General features: G+C 42.0%; 1 pseudogene across 1 annotated transcript in view; it reads left to right on the forward strand.

Annotated features, from left to right (window-relative positions):
• Positions 1 to 525: 525 nt before the first annotated feature.
• LOC144528452 (uncharacterized) overlaps positions 526 to 16,540 on the forward strand; it is an 18,790-nt pseudogene continuing 2,775 nt past the window's right edge. The window contains exons 1-3 of the transcript XR_013502904.1: positions 526 to 815; positions 6,648 to 6,866; positions 12,158 to 16,540. The exon at positions 12,158 to 16,540 is cut by the window's right edge and continues 2,775 nt beyond it. The product of XR_013502904.1 is annotated as an uncharacterized LOC144528452 (transcript). The remainder of the gene's footprint in view (positions 816 to 6,647; positions 6,867 to 12,157) is intronic.

A 16,540-nucleotide genomic window follows, 5' to 3' on the forward strand; every position in this document is an offset into this window, starting at 1 on the left:
TCAGTGGACCGCTAATGTTAGTTAGGTCGAAATTCTGTGAAATTCGCCGTTTTGAAACCATAATGAGTCACCTACGTGACTTGTGCAGATTCAATGAGAAAAATATTTGAGGGGGGGGTCAAAACTAGAGGGCATTAGAGCTGTTCTTCTCAAAGCCCAGGAACATTAAATGTCCAAAATCAGGCTGCAAAGTTTGTCAATAGGGAGGTAGGGAGAGTTAGAAAATAATATATCTTATTGTCCACCATGACAAGTTGTCTGTTTAACTTCAGACAGTGAGCTGGATTACCTTTACTATTTTGCCCATAATTTGGTTCATTGTTTTTCTCAGAGCTGTGAAAATGTAATGAAGTATTTGTCTTTCTTCAAGTGTGTTTTAATCATTTATATTCTTACGTGTTTTCCAGAAGAAATCAGTAACACTTCCGGACTTTTATTTTGAAGTTCAGCAACTAAACTGCACCGGTCCGCCATTAACTAAGAGAAGAAGAAGAAGAAGAAGAAGAAACTACACCGGAAGCTGTAGTCTTCACTGCGGCTAAACTTCACACTTTGAACAAGATGGCGTCTCGCAGAATGGTGTGTTAGCAGAGTCTTTTTGTTGTGTAGAGAAAGAGGTAAAATGTGTAAAGTCCAGATGCTGAGAGCGTTGGTGGAGCAGCGACTAACTGCGGCTGCTGAAGAGATATTTGGGCTGTTTGAAAGAACGATAGCAGAGTACGAGGAGGAACTTTGTCGTTCAAAAGAGGAGAACGAGCGACAACGGAAGCTACTGGACGCTGTTTTCAACCCTCAGCTTCGGTTACACAGAGCAGGTTTGGTCATTAAACCTTCAGTTGATCTTTCTCTCCTTCCTGTCATCTCTTCTCTCAGCAACGATATGACGATAGGACGTATGTAAATAAGCATTTGTTCATAAGTTGTATTTGCATCTAAGCTCTTTAACAGGCCTTCGCCATACCCACCAGACTCCATGTTAATAATCAGTACTTTTATCATCGTAAAACACACTGCATTCAAAGTGGACAGAAACACAGTAAAACTATCAAAAGCCGTCTTGGTTCATCTTTCCACTGTTCCAACAATCACCACTGTGGTTTGGTTGAAATTAACCCTTAATTCACCAATTTACTTGTAGAAATACGCTAGTTCTATACACGCTAAAAGTACTGATTATTTACATGGAGTTTGGTGGGTTTGGTGGTGGTGTTTCGGCGCTGTTTTCTAGATAAACAAAGGTTCTTATTTAATAGGTATTCCCTTAGGACTGTATAGGTGATGGTTACATAGTAGTGATGTTCGCCTTGGAACACAACAGCACAGTATTGAATCCACTGAGGGAGGGAGGGGGTGTGTGTGTGTGTGTGTGTCTGTCTGTCTCTCTCTGTGCGTGTGTGTGTGTGTGTCTATAACAAGAACAAATACAAGATACAAAAACATGACAATTGAAGTCATCTTAACCAGTACTTAGACGTAGTCATATTTTTAAATCTCCAGTTAGCTTGTAGCACTGACTTCATGTAGGGCCCTATGGAGTCTTATAGCTTTTTTTAGTCTCATTTTCACACTGGCCACCGAGCTAAACAACTTTTCTGAGGCAAATCCTGCAACCCCTAAGCTTTAGAAGACATTAAAGGTGCTCTAAGCGATGTTGTGCGTTTTTTTTGCTTAAACATGTAACATTTTGTCACATACAGCAAACCTCTCCTCAATATCTGCTAGCTGCCTGTCCCCTGAACACACTGGGGTAAAAAACGCGGTCTCTGTAAACAGCCCAGGCTCCACAAACGGCAACAAAAACAATCTGGCCAACCTGCACCACGAATAGAGGTGTGAATCTTCACTGATCTCCCGATTCGATTACGATTATCAGGTCTTCGATATCACGATGCTTCAAAATACATTTTTCTATTAAAGCCATATAGGATATTTGACTTGACAAACTTGTGTTGTCAAGTGCAATGCCCAAGCTGCAATAAGTAACTTCAGACTGGAATGATGAAGTGTTTGGGTTCATTTCTTTAAGGTAGCTACCACGACAGTTTACCTATTTTGGATTAGTCACATAGCCTACTTTAGTCACATACCAGCCTACTTTAGTCACATACCACCCTACTTTAGTCACATACCCTACTTTCGTCACATAGCCTACTTTAGTCACATACCAGCCTACTTTAGTCACATACCACCCTACTTTAGTCACATCTTTAGTCACATACCACCCTACTTTGGTCACATACCAGCTACTCTTTGACATGCCAGCACATACCAGCCTACTTTAGTCACATACCAGCCTACTTTAGTCACATACCACCCTACTTTAGTCAACCACCCTACTTTAGTCACATACCACCCTACTTTAACCACCCTACTTTAGTCACATACCACCACTTACCACCCTACTTTAGTCACATACCACCCTACTTTAACCACCCTACTTTACATACCACCCTACTTTAGTCACATACCAGCCTACTTTAGTCACATACCACCCTACTTTAGTCACATACCAGCCTACTTTAGTCACATACCAGCACATACCAGCCTCCTTTAGTCACATACCACCCTACTTTCGTCACATACCACCCTACTTTAGTCACATACCACCCTACTTTACATACCACCCTACTTTAGTCACATACCAGCACATACCAGCCTACTTTAGTCACATACCACCCTACTTTACATACCACCCTACTTTAGTCACATACCAGCACATACCAGCCTACTTTAGTCATATACCAGCCTACTTTACATACCACCCTACTTTCGTCACATACCACCCTACTTTCGTCACATACCAGCACATACCACCCTACTTTAGTCATATACCAGCCTACTTTAACGAGCAAATCTATTCTGCTGTATTGGAATAACTGACCCCAGACAACTCTTTAACAAAAAAGGTATTGTTTACTGAACGATAACTTAAATGTACAAATAATATTTAGCCGTTAGATTGAATAACAAAACAAAAAAAACACAGCACAAATCACACCCTTGAAATATGCTAACTGCAGTATTTCTTCAAATGATATTACACACAACTACCCCTTTACCCGTTTCTCTATCAGTTTCCACTTATAACACTCCAGCTACACAAAATGATTCCTCCTTACAGCAGTTTCAATGTAAAACTTACTCAAACCCTATTAAACCACTGTGTTAACACACACCTAGTTGCGGGCCTGACGGTAGCTCGTGTGGACGTGCAGCAGCCAGCAGGACGTTATCTTCAGTGACGCAAACACACAGAAATCCAACTTACAGTTAGCTGTTAGTCCAAGAAACACAGCTCAAACACAAAAACGAAAACCAGTCACCAGCTACAGCAAAGTCCTCTTCAGCAGGGAAACACGCTGTCGTCCTCTCCAGTCCAAAATCGGCGTCCTCTGAATCAGCAACTCTCCGCCGTTTGCTCCAACTTTAGCCAGGCACACTAGCACAACGTTTGTTCTAAACCACTGCTGTTAGACAGGAAAAGTGCCGTGGTGTAGCTACACCTCTTCAGCTTCGTTATTCCACTTAGATCTTCTCCAAGCTAACTATGTTTCGATGTTTCTCAGTGTTTTCTTTCCTTTTCTCGATTTGTGATTCTCTCCACTCTCCCGTGTCTCCGCTCAGCCGTTTTGCGTATGTGTGTGTGTCTGTGTTTGTTTGTTTGTGTGTCTGCCTGTCTCCGTCTGTCTTTCTGTCTCTCTGTGTGTGTGTGTGTGTGTGTGTGTGTGTGTGAAACGGGTTAGGCTAGAGAATGTTATTTTTCATTTGAATGTTTAATGCCGCGGCCGGAAAATTAACGAGCGACGTCATTGCGTTATCGCTTATGGACGGCCACTGCATCGATGCAGCATCGTCCATGTCCGCATCCCGATGCATCCACCACGAAACATAACAGAGTTTCAGCGTTCCAGCCAATAACCGACAACAAGGATTTTGGGGTGGGGGTTAGTGCGCGTAAGTAGTAGGGTTGGGTACCGAACCCGATAGTTTTACCGGTACGGACCGAATCATGTCCTTATCCTCTCTGCATGTTGACAGAGAGCAAAGGTCCGACACACACACACGCACAGAGGTGCGGACAGAGCAAACTACGTCGGCTCTGCAGTTTTGTTGAAGTCACAGTGAGTCACGGCAATGCTGATGAAGTGGTTTCAAGTCTGGTTACAGTTTTTCTGTTCTGCTGTTGACATTACACTTCCGTGACGTGACGAGCAGGCCCAACGATGGTTTCTGTGCCCTGGGGACTGACTGACAGGCTGAGGTTGCAAGGCAGCTTTATTTCTACAGCACCTTTCAGTAACAAGGCAATTCAAAGTGCTTTACATGAAACATTAAAGAGCAATTAAAAACGGTCATGATGAAAATAAAACGGGCTAAAAAAGAATAATATACAAATACAAGAATAAAAGTTACAGTGAGTAAGAAATTAATAATTATTCAATTTAATAGGTTGTAGGGACGGGTTTGGGAGGATAGAGGGAGGGGTTTTATTTTTGTTTAATTTCTGTAAGTGTAAAATATTTATTAAGTGTATAAATAACGTAATGTTCTAAGTAAATAGGTTTGGAATTTATTTTTACAACTGAAATAATTAGGGGTCCAAGCCCGAGGGGGAACCGCGTGTGCAAGGCAACGCAGTACACATCTCCAGCGGAGCTGTGGAACCCTATTGTTTTTCTAAAGATTTTCCATTATTCTTCTCCGCATAAAACTCCGACTACAGCCTAAACCGTACATGGTGGGGGGTTGCCATTTTCAGGACTGGGCCGAAACTCCGCAAGGGCGCATCAATTGACCCACTTCCACCACTAGGTGGCGCTATAGCAGCAAAAACCGCATTTGGCCCTATAACTCCCACACCGTACATTCAAAACCATAAATTGACGCGTTCCCTGGATCCAACTGAATCGCGTGATATAAGCCACGCCCATTTCTGCCTAAACTTTTATGCGTAAAAGTTATATGTATAAAAATTGTGCATATTACGCATTAACAAATTTGTGTAGCTAACTATGAAAACACCAACTTTGCCATATCTCTGCCAAAATAAATGCCATCAACGCCAAACTTTAGATTCTTGTTTGTCATGACCCTCTGAAGGTCACCCACGCATTTTGCAAAAATTGGTCACTAGGGGGCGCTAAAAGTACAAAAAGATTATATCTCATGAACGGCTCATCCGATTTTTTACAAAATGTGTTGGGTACCATCTAGGGCCACTCCTGAGGCCATCTCTAGAGTGGGGTACTGAGGGGTCAAAGTGGGCATGGCCTATGGGACCCAAGTCTAAATTTACTACTTACACTAATGTGAACAATTTTAAATTTACAGGGTAGATAGACAATGGATCATGGACCACACCTACCAAAAAGTACACATGTGGACCACTAGGTGGTGCTATGTTTTTTTTGCCTTTAACTCCCACATCACACATTAGAAATCCTTACATCCACGTCTTCCTTGAATCAAGCTGAATCACATGACATAGGCCACGCCCATTTCTGCTCAAAAGTTTTTGCGCAATATCGTGCAATGCGCAAAACCAACTTTTTCAAACTCGTCCTAGGCCGTGCGACCGATCTGCATGAAACCTGGTAGATAGCATGTCCAGATGGACCTGACCAAAAGTTACTCAAGGAATCTTGCTACGTTAAAGTATGCGCATTTGACGACCAAACACATTTTCCTAGCTAGCTACCACACACATATCATATCTCGGCCAAATTAAATGTTATCTGCAAAGAACTTGAGATCGTTGTTCAGCATCCCACTACGATGCTCTGTACCAAATTTGGCAAAGATCGGCCTTTAGGGGGCGCTATAAGCAATGTTTGTTTTGGCCAATAACTCAGTGCATTTAAATGGGAAATTTGCAATATCTCTGCCACAGTAAATGCAATCAATACGAAACTTGTCATGCTGCTCTGAGGCTCTGTACCAAATTTGGCAAAGATCGGCCATTAGGGGCCGCTATAATCAACGTAGACGAGTTTTGGCCCTTTTACTCAATCAATGTTATTAATTAATGGCATATTTGCAATGTGAATGTACCACAGACCTTGCAGCTCACACTTCTCAATATTTACTGATGTTTGCCTCCTACCGTTACATTTTGGTTTTTGCTTTTGCGTACTCCCCTGGTTTTCTAGGTATTTCTACAATAAACATACTTCTTAACCCACCTGACAAAGTTTCTACAACCTTCACAGTGGACAAATGCGCTCACTTTTTCAATCCAAAATCAACACCATTTACAGGCGCCGATACCATGGGTGCTCCAGAGCTTGAGCACCCACAGAAAATACTGAGCACCTACGAGTGCCAGACTGCCAGTAGGCTACATTCATTTAAAATTAAACATTGCAGTTGGTGCTAATCGGAGCGTCTGTCATAGTGTGATTGGTTATGTCGATTTTGAAATGCAAACAACTTTTGACTACTTTTTATTTCAGGTACCGCTAGTGGTATTGGTTCAGATGTGAAAGGTACCCAACCCTAGTAAGCACGGAAGGGAGGGGGAAGGGACGGAATGAGGAGGAGGGAGGGGCAACTAGCCTCGTTTTGTTTGACAATACTTCGAACATCAACAAGAAGTAACGTCACCCAACATCACTTAGAGCACCTTTTAATTTCTGTCTGTGTTTCAGCTTTGCCTCCAGCCGACAAAAGCCAGATTGTTATTAAAGAGGAGCAGCAGGAGTGTAGCTCCAGTGTGGACCAGCAGGAGCCAGAGCCCCCCCCACACATTAAAGAGGAACTGTGGAGTAGTCAGGAGGGAGAGCAGCTTCAAGGGCTGGAGGAGGCTGATATCACCAAGCTCCCATTCTCTCCTGTCCCTGTGAAGAGTGAAGATGATGAAGAGAAAGGTAGGAACAACGTGGATGTGTTTAACGTGTTTTTAGGGGAAGGGGGAAACACTCTGCAGAAGTATAGGGCTGCCCGCTCTGAGTAGATTAGTCGACTAATCGTTGTTTTAAACAAGTTGTATTGGTGTCTAAACTTAAATGTAACTGCCTCTGAGAGGACTGTCACCTCCCGGTTTTTTTCATGTGGTATCATACGAACAAAGAATGTGTTATCCAATCTGTGTGGGTATGCTAAATTACACTATAGGTTTCCAACAAGTAACAGAGTTGGGACTAAGTTAATCTGATAATGATCTCAAGGCAAATGTCCAAAATAATGGCCATGTTTAAAATTATGAATTAAAAGTCCACTCTCTGATTTGTGATGTTGGAGCTTTGTCTGCTTTATGCACAGTTGTTTTCCCACCCCAAATACATTTTGTGCCAGTAATCAGTTGGAGGTGGTAAAGGTAACATGGAGAAGAAAATAATTTGTAATTAACCGGTCCATGTTACCTATTGACACCCGAGTTTGTAGTGATTTTGGGAGGTAAGACCATCGATCAAGACCAGGTTCAGTTAAATCATAGATTATAGATTTCCTGGAAGTTTTTATTAGCAATACTAATTGAGGGCAAAACGTCTACCCCCAAGTAGTCTATATCCTCGACTTGGGATGTAACGGTATGAAAATTTAACTTCACGGTTATAGTGACCAAAATTATCACGGTTTTCGGTATTAACGTGGTATTTTTAAAAGTGTGTTCAATATGTTCAGAAAGTACTGATAGGCCTACACAAGCTGAAATGGTTTCAAAAAGTGTAACAGTGTTTATTATATTACAAAAATAGAGGCAATAGGCTTGTAAAAACTATTGAAAACTGGCTACTGAAACACTGGCCCGCTGTAGGGGGTCCGGTAAGAACTTGAACCAGAGATGTCTGACTTTGAGATCCAGTAAGATTTATTTACAACTCCAACATGAAGTTAACTATGAAGTTGTATTTGATGTTACATGTGAAGTTGGATGTGGTTCTGAAATATAAGCAAATAGTAATGCACATTAATAAGCATCTGACTTAATATGAACATTATTTACTAAAACAAAATGTTATAGCCACCAGCATATAACAAAAACAATACTAAGAATTACATTAATTTCTCTGTAATAATTAACATAAATGTAACATATTGCTCAGTAACACAATGTCTTAGGAGTGACCCATCTATTACAGCACACATATCCATAACAGAGCAAACAGTGTAATACACCTTTAATAGCTAAGCATGTTCAATACAGCCATTTATTTTACCTCATAATTATTACTTAGGTAGCCTATCTTTGAAGTAAATAAAAGAAATTCTACAACGGGAGGGCAAAAGATCTCATAAGAATTTTCAAAGAAGGTTAGCATGCCCAGGGCCTTCCCCTTTCTACCTGCCTGCGCACTGTGGGAAGGATGAAACGCAGGGTTTCCACACCTTGGCAATCCACTGCGATAATAAGGATATTTTAAATGAAAAGGGTAATTGTTAACGTCAACATTTTTACCATGGTTTACCGTTACACCGGTAATTGTTACATCCCTATCCTCGACGTTCCACTTACGAGATTGCTCCGGTGCCAAAGGAAATTCCGCCGGATGTCCCTCATTTAGGCCAGATATCTGTCACTTTCCTCTTCCTTTGTGTTGGCGTTCTAAACTCCAGTGGATTTATGAGGACTATGGTTAACTGCTCCTCAGATCTCTGCAGGGTAAATCCAGACAGCTAGCTAGACTATCTGTCCAATCTGAGGTTTCTGTTGCACGACTTAAACTACTTTTGAACGTACACGTTCCACCAAAAAGAGGCACCGTGGCTCAGTCCGGCACTTAGCACCGCCCAAGATGATTGTGATTGGTTTAAAGAAATGCCAATAACCCAGAGCATGTTTTTCTCCCATCCTGGAATGCTATGTGGACTAGCCAGACCTTCCTCCGCAGCGCTGTGGAGGAAGGTCTGGCAAAGCGAGACTAACACTCAATTGCTTAAATTATTTGACAATAGGAATAAGTCGGAGTAATGAGCTAGGGTCCAGTTTTGAATTTAATGGAAATAGTGCTGATTTTTATATCATAAAACGTATAGTTAAGTTTTATAACAGGACAGGGAACTGAATTGTCTAAAATATGAGATACTGAAGTGGCAGCTTTGTTTAGGTATAACAAAATATCATCAGCATTAGGGCTGGGACAATTCATCAAGGTCATCGATTACAAAAATACGTTGATTTGCATAACTTGTGTTGGAATAGAGGAAGATGGCAGCCCCCATAAAGGCCCTGACACACTGAGCTGACGGCCGGGTACTAGTGACGACGACGGCCCACTGTGGTTTTCCCTCACGTCGGCACTCATTGCCGGTCGTCTTGGCCAAAAAATAGCACTTCTAACATACCGCAGAGACAACAGTCGACGTTCTGCGCACGCAGTACAAAAACCAGATATCGTTGCTATGATACCCATGACAAACAGCAATTGCTTGAGCAGCGTACCAAACCTACGTTCCCCTTTGCTTCACTCCCCGCCGGGAAGACAGCTGTTAACAGCCCTGACCAGCTGACAGCACATGGGAGGGGGTGATGTACTTGCCCTTCTGACTATCATTCCATATGACCTCTGACCTCCAAATCAGGGACCGAAATGGGAGGTAGAGAAAAAACCAGTCTCTGCACTTTAGATAAACAGAAGAACATAAAGTCCGGCTGTCAGGGTCCATACATCAATATAGGGGCAAAGAGTTCATGCTGCTAAAAACAAGTCAATAGTAAGACATGTTAAAAGACAAATATGTGATTTTCTATTACAGGACAAAATGTGAAAAATTAGTTATTCCAATAGTTTGAACCTTAGAAGGAACATTTAAACGTCATTTTTGACCAGTTTTGACAGCTTGCATCTTGATCAGATGAGATGAAAAATGAAGGGTGCCTTGTGTGTGCTGGTCAGTCATTTGAACATTAATAATAAAATATTGAAATATTATTGATGTTTTTTATATTCATTTTGGGTTAATTGTTATACTTATCAAGTAATAATAAAAAAATTCTTTAGAATAATATGCAGATTAATCAACTCATCTAAAAAATAATTGTTAGATTAATCAATGACAAAAATAATCATTATAGACAGCCCTAATCAGCATACAAAAATATATAAGACATGAGTTGGGGCAATAGATAGAATTTTCAGGGGGGCACTGACCATTTTAAAGGGTAGTCTTGTCGTCAAGCGCGTGATAAGGATACATTGGTTTATATTAGGGCTGTCAAAAATGGCGTTTGATTATTCCTTCTAAAAAAAACAAAAAAACAAAGGTTTGAATAAATGTGAATATCTTCTCTGCCGTTCACCTCGAGCTGAGAGCCTCTGGCTGCCTCCAGATCTGCTCACGGTCTGTGTACCGTAGCTTCTTGCAGATCAATGTGCGGGTCCCTCAGCACCTCCATCTTCACGTCAGCAGGAGTAGGGAACCATTTAGGGAGTGTGGATTAACAAAACCTGATGCATTCCACCTGATTGGCCTACTTTTTTTCTTGAGCTTTGCAGAGCCCACTCGTGGAGAAAACAGACCAGGATCTATGCATCCCTTCATGAAGTCACAGTCCCAAAACCCGAGGTTGATGGTTGATTCATCGTAACGGTTCAATTTTAGATCCCCTAAAATCATATACAGTCAACACTCAAAATTGGAAGTGTTAATAGTTTATTTTCATCAAATAACAAAATGCAGTGAATGAACAGAAGATAAATCAATATTTGGTGTGACCACCCTTTGCCTTCAAGACAGCATTAATTCTTCTAGGTACACTTACACAAAGTTTTTGAAGGAACTCGGCAGTTAGGTTATTCCAAACATCTTGGAGAACTAACCACATATCTTCTATGGATGTAGGCTTCCTCAAATCCTTGTCTCTTCATGTTATCCCAGACAGACTCGATGATGCTGAGATCAGGGCTCTGTGGGGGCCATGCCATCACTTCCAGTACTTCTTGTTCTTCTTTACGCTGAAGATAGTTCTTAATGACCTTGGATGTATGTTTGGGGTCGTTGTCCTGGTGCAGAATAAATTTGGGGCCAATCATATGCCTTCCTGATGGTATTGCATGATGGATAAGTTTCTGCCTTTATTTCTCAGCATTGAGGACACCATTAATCCTGACCAAATCTCCAACTCCATTTGCAGAAATGCAGCCCCAAACTTGCAAGGAACCTCCACCATGCTTCACTATTGCCTGCAGACACTCATTATTGTACCGCTCTACAGCCCTTCGGTGAACAACCTGCCTTCTGCTACAGCCAAATATTTCAAATTTTGACTCATCAGTCCAGAGCACCTGCTGCCATTTTTCTGCACACCAGTTCCTATGTTTTCGTGCATAGTTGAGTCACTGGGCCTTGTTTCTATGTCGGACGAATGGCTTTTTGGCTGCAACTCTTCCATGAAAACCACTTTTGGCCAGACTTCTCCGGACAGTAGATGGGTGTACCTGGGTCCCACTGGTTTCTGCTAGTTCTGAGCTGATGGCACTGCTGGACATATTGTGATTTCGAAGGGAAATAAGCTTGTGTTTGTTTTATCTGCTGCACTAAGTTTCCTTGGCCGACCACTGAGTCTACGATCCTCAACGTTGCCCGTTTCTTTCAAAAGAGCTTGAACAGCGCATCTTGAAACACCAGTCTGCTTTGAAATATTTGTCTGGGAGAGACCTTGCTGATGCAGTATAACTACCTATATACTATAATTGGTTGATCATACACCTGACTACAATCCTACAAAATCCCTGACTTTTTGCAAGTAAACTATAAGAATTGATGCTGGCTTCCAGGCAAAGGGTAGTAACACCAAATATTGATGTGATTTAGATTGTTCTTTTGTTTGCTCACTTTTAATTTTGTAAATTGATAAAAAATAAACAATCATTATTTATATTTTTGAAAGCATTCTTAGTTTACAGCATTTTTTCACACCTGCCTAAGACTTTTGCACAGTATTGTATATCTTCCGGCTCAGTGTTGTAATGCTCATTTTTATGCAGATGATAGTATTCTGTTCACCAGCCAGGCCTTCTCCAGGTTACAGTCCGCTTTCAGTGACCTCCAGACCTTCCTGTTAAGTTTAAATATTGTTCTCACCACTGTCAGTTACACTGTGAGTTATGAAAATGTCAGGGGTTGTGATTGTTCCTAAATGGAGGCAAGTTGTTGAATGGTAGTTGTCTTGGTTTTGTCTTACGTCCCAGTTTTCCTCAATTTGTGTTTCCTGCAGATGTTCAGCAGCTGTCGGTGGTTAAAGATTGGGTTTCCCCTGAGCAGCAGGAGTGTAGCTCCATCGTGGACCAGGAGGAGCCAAAGCCCCCCCCACACATTAAAGAGGAACAGGAGGAACTGCGGAGCAGTCAGGAGGGAGAGCAGCTTCAAGGGCTGGAGGAGGCTGATATCAAGTTCCCATTCACTCCTGTCCCTGTGAAGAGTGAAGATGGTGAAGAGAAAGCTCAGTCCTCACAGCTTCATCAAAGACAAACTCCACACATGGAAACAGAAGCTGATGGAGAGGACTGTGGAGGACCAGAACCAGCCAGGAACTCTCATACACTTTTACAACCAGAGACTGAGGACCAGACTGGAGACTCCTCTGATTCTGAGACTGATGACAGTGCTGATTGGAAGGAGACCAGAGAACCTCAGTCAGCTTTAAACTCTCTGAAACATGATTCAAGACGTAAGAAACCATTCAGCTGCTCTGAGTGTGGGAGAAGATTTGGGACCAAGCAACATCTGAAGACACACATGAGAACTCATACAGGAGAGAAACCTTTCAGGTGCTCTGAGTGTGGGAGGAAATTTGACCGCAAAGAGAGTCTGAATAGACACATGATAACTCACACAGGAGAAAAACCTTTTAGCTGCTCCATCTGTAAGAAATCTTTTACACACAGTGCAAATTTAAGCTCACACATGACAGTCCACACAGGGGAAAAAAGATTTAGCTGCAGTGTTTGTGACAAGACATTTCAGTGGCTTAATCAGGTCAAAAGACATAAATGTGTTGGTCGTAAGTCGTCACAGCTTCATCAGAGTCAAATGGAGGAGAACAGAGAGGCAGAACCTCCTGCCAGCAGAGAAACTCAACACATGGCAACAGAAGCTGACGGAGAGGACTGTGGAGGACCAGAACCAGCCAGGAACTCGCATCCACTTTTACAACCAGAGACTGAAGACCAGACTGGAGACTCTTCTGATCCTGAGACTGATGACAGTGCTGATTGGAAGGAGACCAGAGAACCTCAGTCAGCTTCAAACTCTCTGAAAGATGAATCAAAATGTAAGAAAAAATTCAGCTGCTCTAAATGTGGGAAAAGATTCAGCCGCAAGCAACATCTGAAGAGACACATGATGACTCACACAGGAGAAAAACCTTTCAGCTGCTCTGTGTGTGGGAAATCTTTTACACAGAGTGGAGATTTACCAAAACACATGAGAATACACACAGGAGAAAAACCTTTCAGCTGCTCAATTTGTGATAAAAGATTTGTCCAGAAGGGAGATCTGAAGAGACACATGATAACTCACACAGGAGAGAAAACTTTCAGCTGCTCAGTTTGTGATAAAAGATTTGTCCAGAAGGGGGATCTGACGAGACACACGAGAACTCATACAGGAGAAAAAGCTTTCAGCTGCTCAGTCTGTAAGAAATCTTTTACAGAGAGAGGAAGTGTAAAGACACACATGATAATCCACACAGGGCAGACGCCATTTAGCTGCTCTGAGTGTGGAAAAAGATTTAACCACAACTCAAATCTGAAGAAACACTTGAGAACCCATACAGGAGAAAAACCTTTCAGCTGCTCAGTTTGTGATCAAAGATTTGGCCTCAAGACACATCTGAAGACTCACATGACAACTCACACAGGAGAGAAAGCTTTTAGCTGCTCAGTCTGTAAGAAATCTTTTAGGCAGAGTAGCCATTTAAAATATCACATGAAACAACACACAGGAGAGGAACCGTCTACTTCCTGTGTTAGTGACATCAAAAAGCAGTAGGAGTGGAGCTCCAGCGTGGACCAGGAGCAGCCAGAGAATATCAGCCAGGTGGGAACTCTCTGAACCATAGAAATAAAATGGATAGAAAGGCCATTTCTGTTCAAATCAACGTAGCATAATGGTCAGAGTGGCAGCCATTTTTATTTGTACCATTGCCAACGTATAAACTTCAGTATAAGCCGACTTCCGGTGAGTCGCTGAGCTGAGGCTAAATGAGTCAAATTAACTTCATGCTTCATCCACACAAAGCACACTGCTATCGCCACGAGTAACAGCTTTATTCAGCTCGTTTTCTGTGAACGATGTGGCGAGTTGGTGACGTTAAGGCGGAGTTAGCAAGCTAGCGTTAGCCAAATAACAAGTTGTTCTCCGGCTGGCTGGTTCCGCCATGCTGTCATGCTGCATCGGTTACAGAGAATGAGCTGAACAGCGGGCTGGGTCCAGTGACGGACTGGTATCAAAAAACGGCCCTGACATTTGCAACACACCGGCCCAATTTTCAAACCACACCAACCTCACCCAAACATTGAGATAAAAAAGCCCCAAAAAACATACAGATAATGTAAAAATGTACACACACTCGCTACAGTCGGTGACATATGCCAACAACAATTTAACATCTAAGAGCGTCGGCAGATCTATGACATGATATGCTCCACTAAAGGCACATTCAGCACTAATGCAACAGCTCGACGTTTAAGCACAGCAAATAATACAACAGCTCCTCAAAAACATGAAAAGAGCAATGCTCAACCTCTGGGTAGTCAACACAGTGTCACTCCCTACTCGTCAAATGTGTGACGCATGGTCAAGGACCCCTGGCGTTAAGTTCCAACGAAAGAGGTGTACCTGTTGCGTTGTTTTTCAACGTGGGGGTCCGTCAGACATTCATGTTATTCCCTCACCATCGGATTTAGACGGATGAAAAAACACGGCCCCTTAACTCGAAATCTGTGGCAAATATTGGTATTTTTAGCCCAATAACAGCTGTTTTAATCAATTTCATCATGTATTCACGAGATCTTATCATGGTTTATATGAATTTCCTTTAATGTTATTATTTCGGCCAGGGAAGCTGGATTGCTTTGTTGTTTATTGATATTTTTAAAACTATAAAGCTACATCTATCAACATTTATTTAGATGTTATCATGGTATTATTTTCTTTATTTTAATAATATTATTTCGGTCTTATTACCGGTGATATAAAACAGAACACTACAATGAGCCGAGCTGAGCGCAAATATATACACTCTTTGTAGTGCAAATAACGTAAGTGGCCTGATGTTTATACGTGTGTGTGTGGGGGGGGGGTAGGTGATAGAGCGAGGGAGAAGTGAGAGAGTGATGGTGATTAGCTTTGGAGTGAGTGGTGACTAGAGTCATAGTGAGAGAAACAAAATGTCTCCTCTGTGTTTTCTGACCACGGTGGGAAATCTGGAGCAGGAAAAGTTAATCCTCTCCTTGATTTCATAACGCCATACCTGTCTCTCTCTCGTTGACTGACTTTCTTGTGTTGTTCGTTGTGTGTCTGACTATGCGTGCTTTCGAACACCCGCCCAACTCTACCTCTGATTGGCTATCCATGGCATTTTACTCAACCTCAGCCAATCGTCAGCATTTACGCACTTGCGTCGTGCACTGCCCACTAACCGAGGAAGAACAGCAAATAAAAGTCTTTGCCTCTCGGCTCAGACTCAGAGACCTAGTTGGTCTGATGGGGGGAAAAAACAGCTTCAAATATAGTAACGCGCCACATTTTTTGGCAGTAACGGCGTTATTAAGATGGGAAGAGTAATCAGTTAGATTACTCGTTACTAGAGATGCACCGATTACAACTTTCTAGGCCGATTCCGATTTCATTTTTTCTAACCACTTTACGGCACACACAAATATATATTTTCTATCTTTTCTAATGGATCACTATAAAATATAACTATATAAATTACTCCTGGTGTGGGAAATTCACACACATCTAAAGTGCAACGTTAGAACATTTCCTTCTTTTCACGTCCAATATCCAACAAAAAAAATGTGATTCTGGTTTTTTGGTGTCGTCCCTCCACGTCCTACTTCCTCCTTGCAGGTGTTGCAAACTTGTTATCTTCTGCACACACGCTGAAGAATTTACAAACAGCTGACATGTTGCAGGTTAATTCACGAGGTTCCCTACATGTGCAAGGATAGCGCGGACGCGCGCTTCACACCGCGAGCAGGTACGCGTGACACACGGCGGAAAAGTTGAGAGAAAGGAAAAAGCGACTGTGCTGTCGCGTCAGTCTGCGCTGCGCGCGCATCCTTGAGAACTGTAACTCGTATAACTTATGTTGTCAGTTAAGTGAGCATTGACCGTTAGTTTTGAAAAGGTCTCTCAAAGGTTACAAAGGTTAGGATGGCTACAAGCTGTAACCACGGTGATCTATATGAGGATCATCTTCTGAATATAATAATTAATGTTTGCCATGTTTGACCATAAATTGATATTTCAAAAAAGTCATTTATTTAAAACAATGAATAATGCCGTAAGGTTTTAATGCCTTAAAAACCACTTATGACCACTTATAATATGTACATTGAAGCGATACTGTCGTTAAAGACCCGCTGATCGC

Source organism: Sander vitreus, chromosome 14, assembly GCF_031162955.1.
Source record: "Sander vitreus isolate 19-12246 chromosome 14, sanVit1, whole genome shotgun sequence".
Classification (NCBI taxonomy): Eukaryota; Metazoa; Chordata; class Actinopteri; order Perciformes; family Percidae; genus Sander; species Sander vitreus.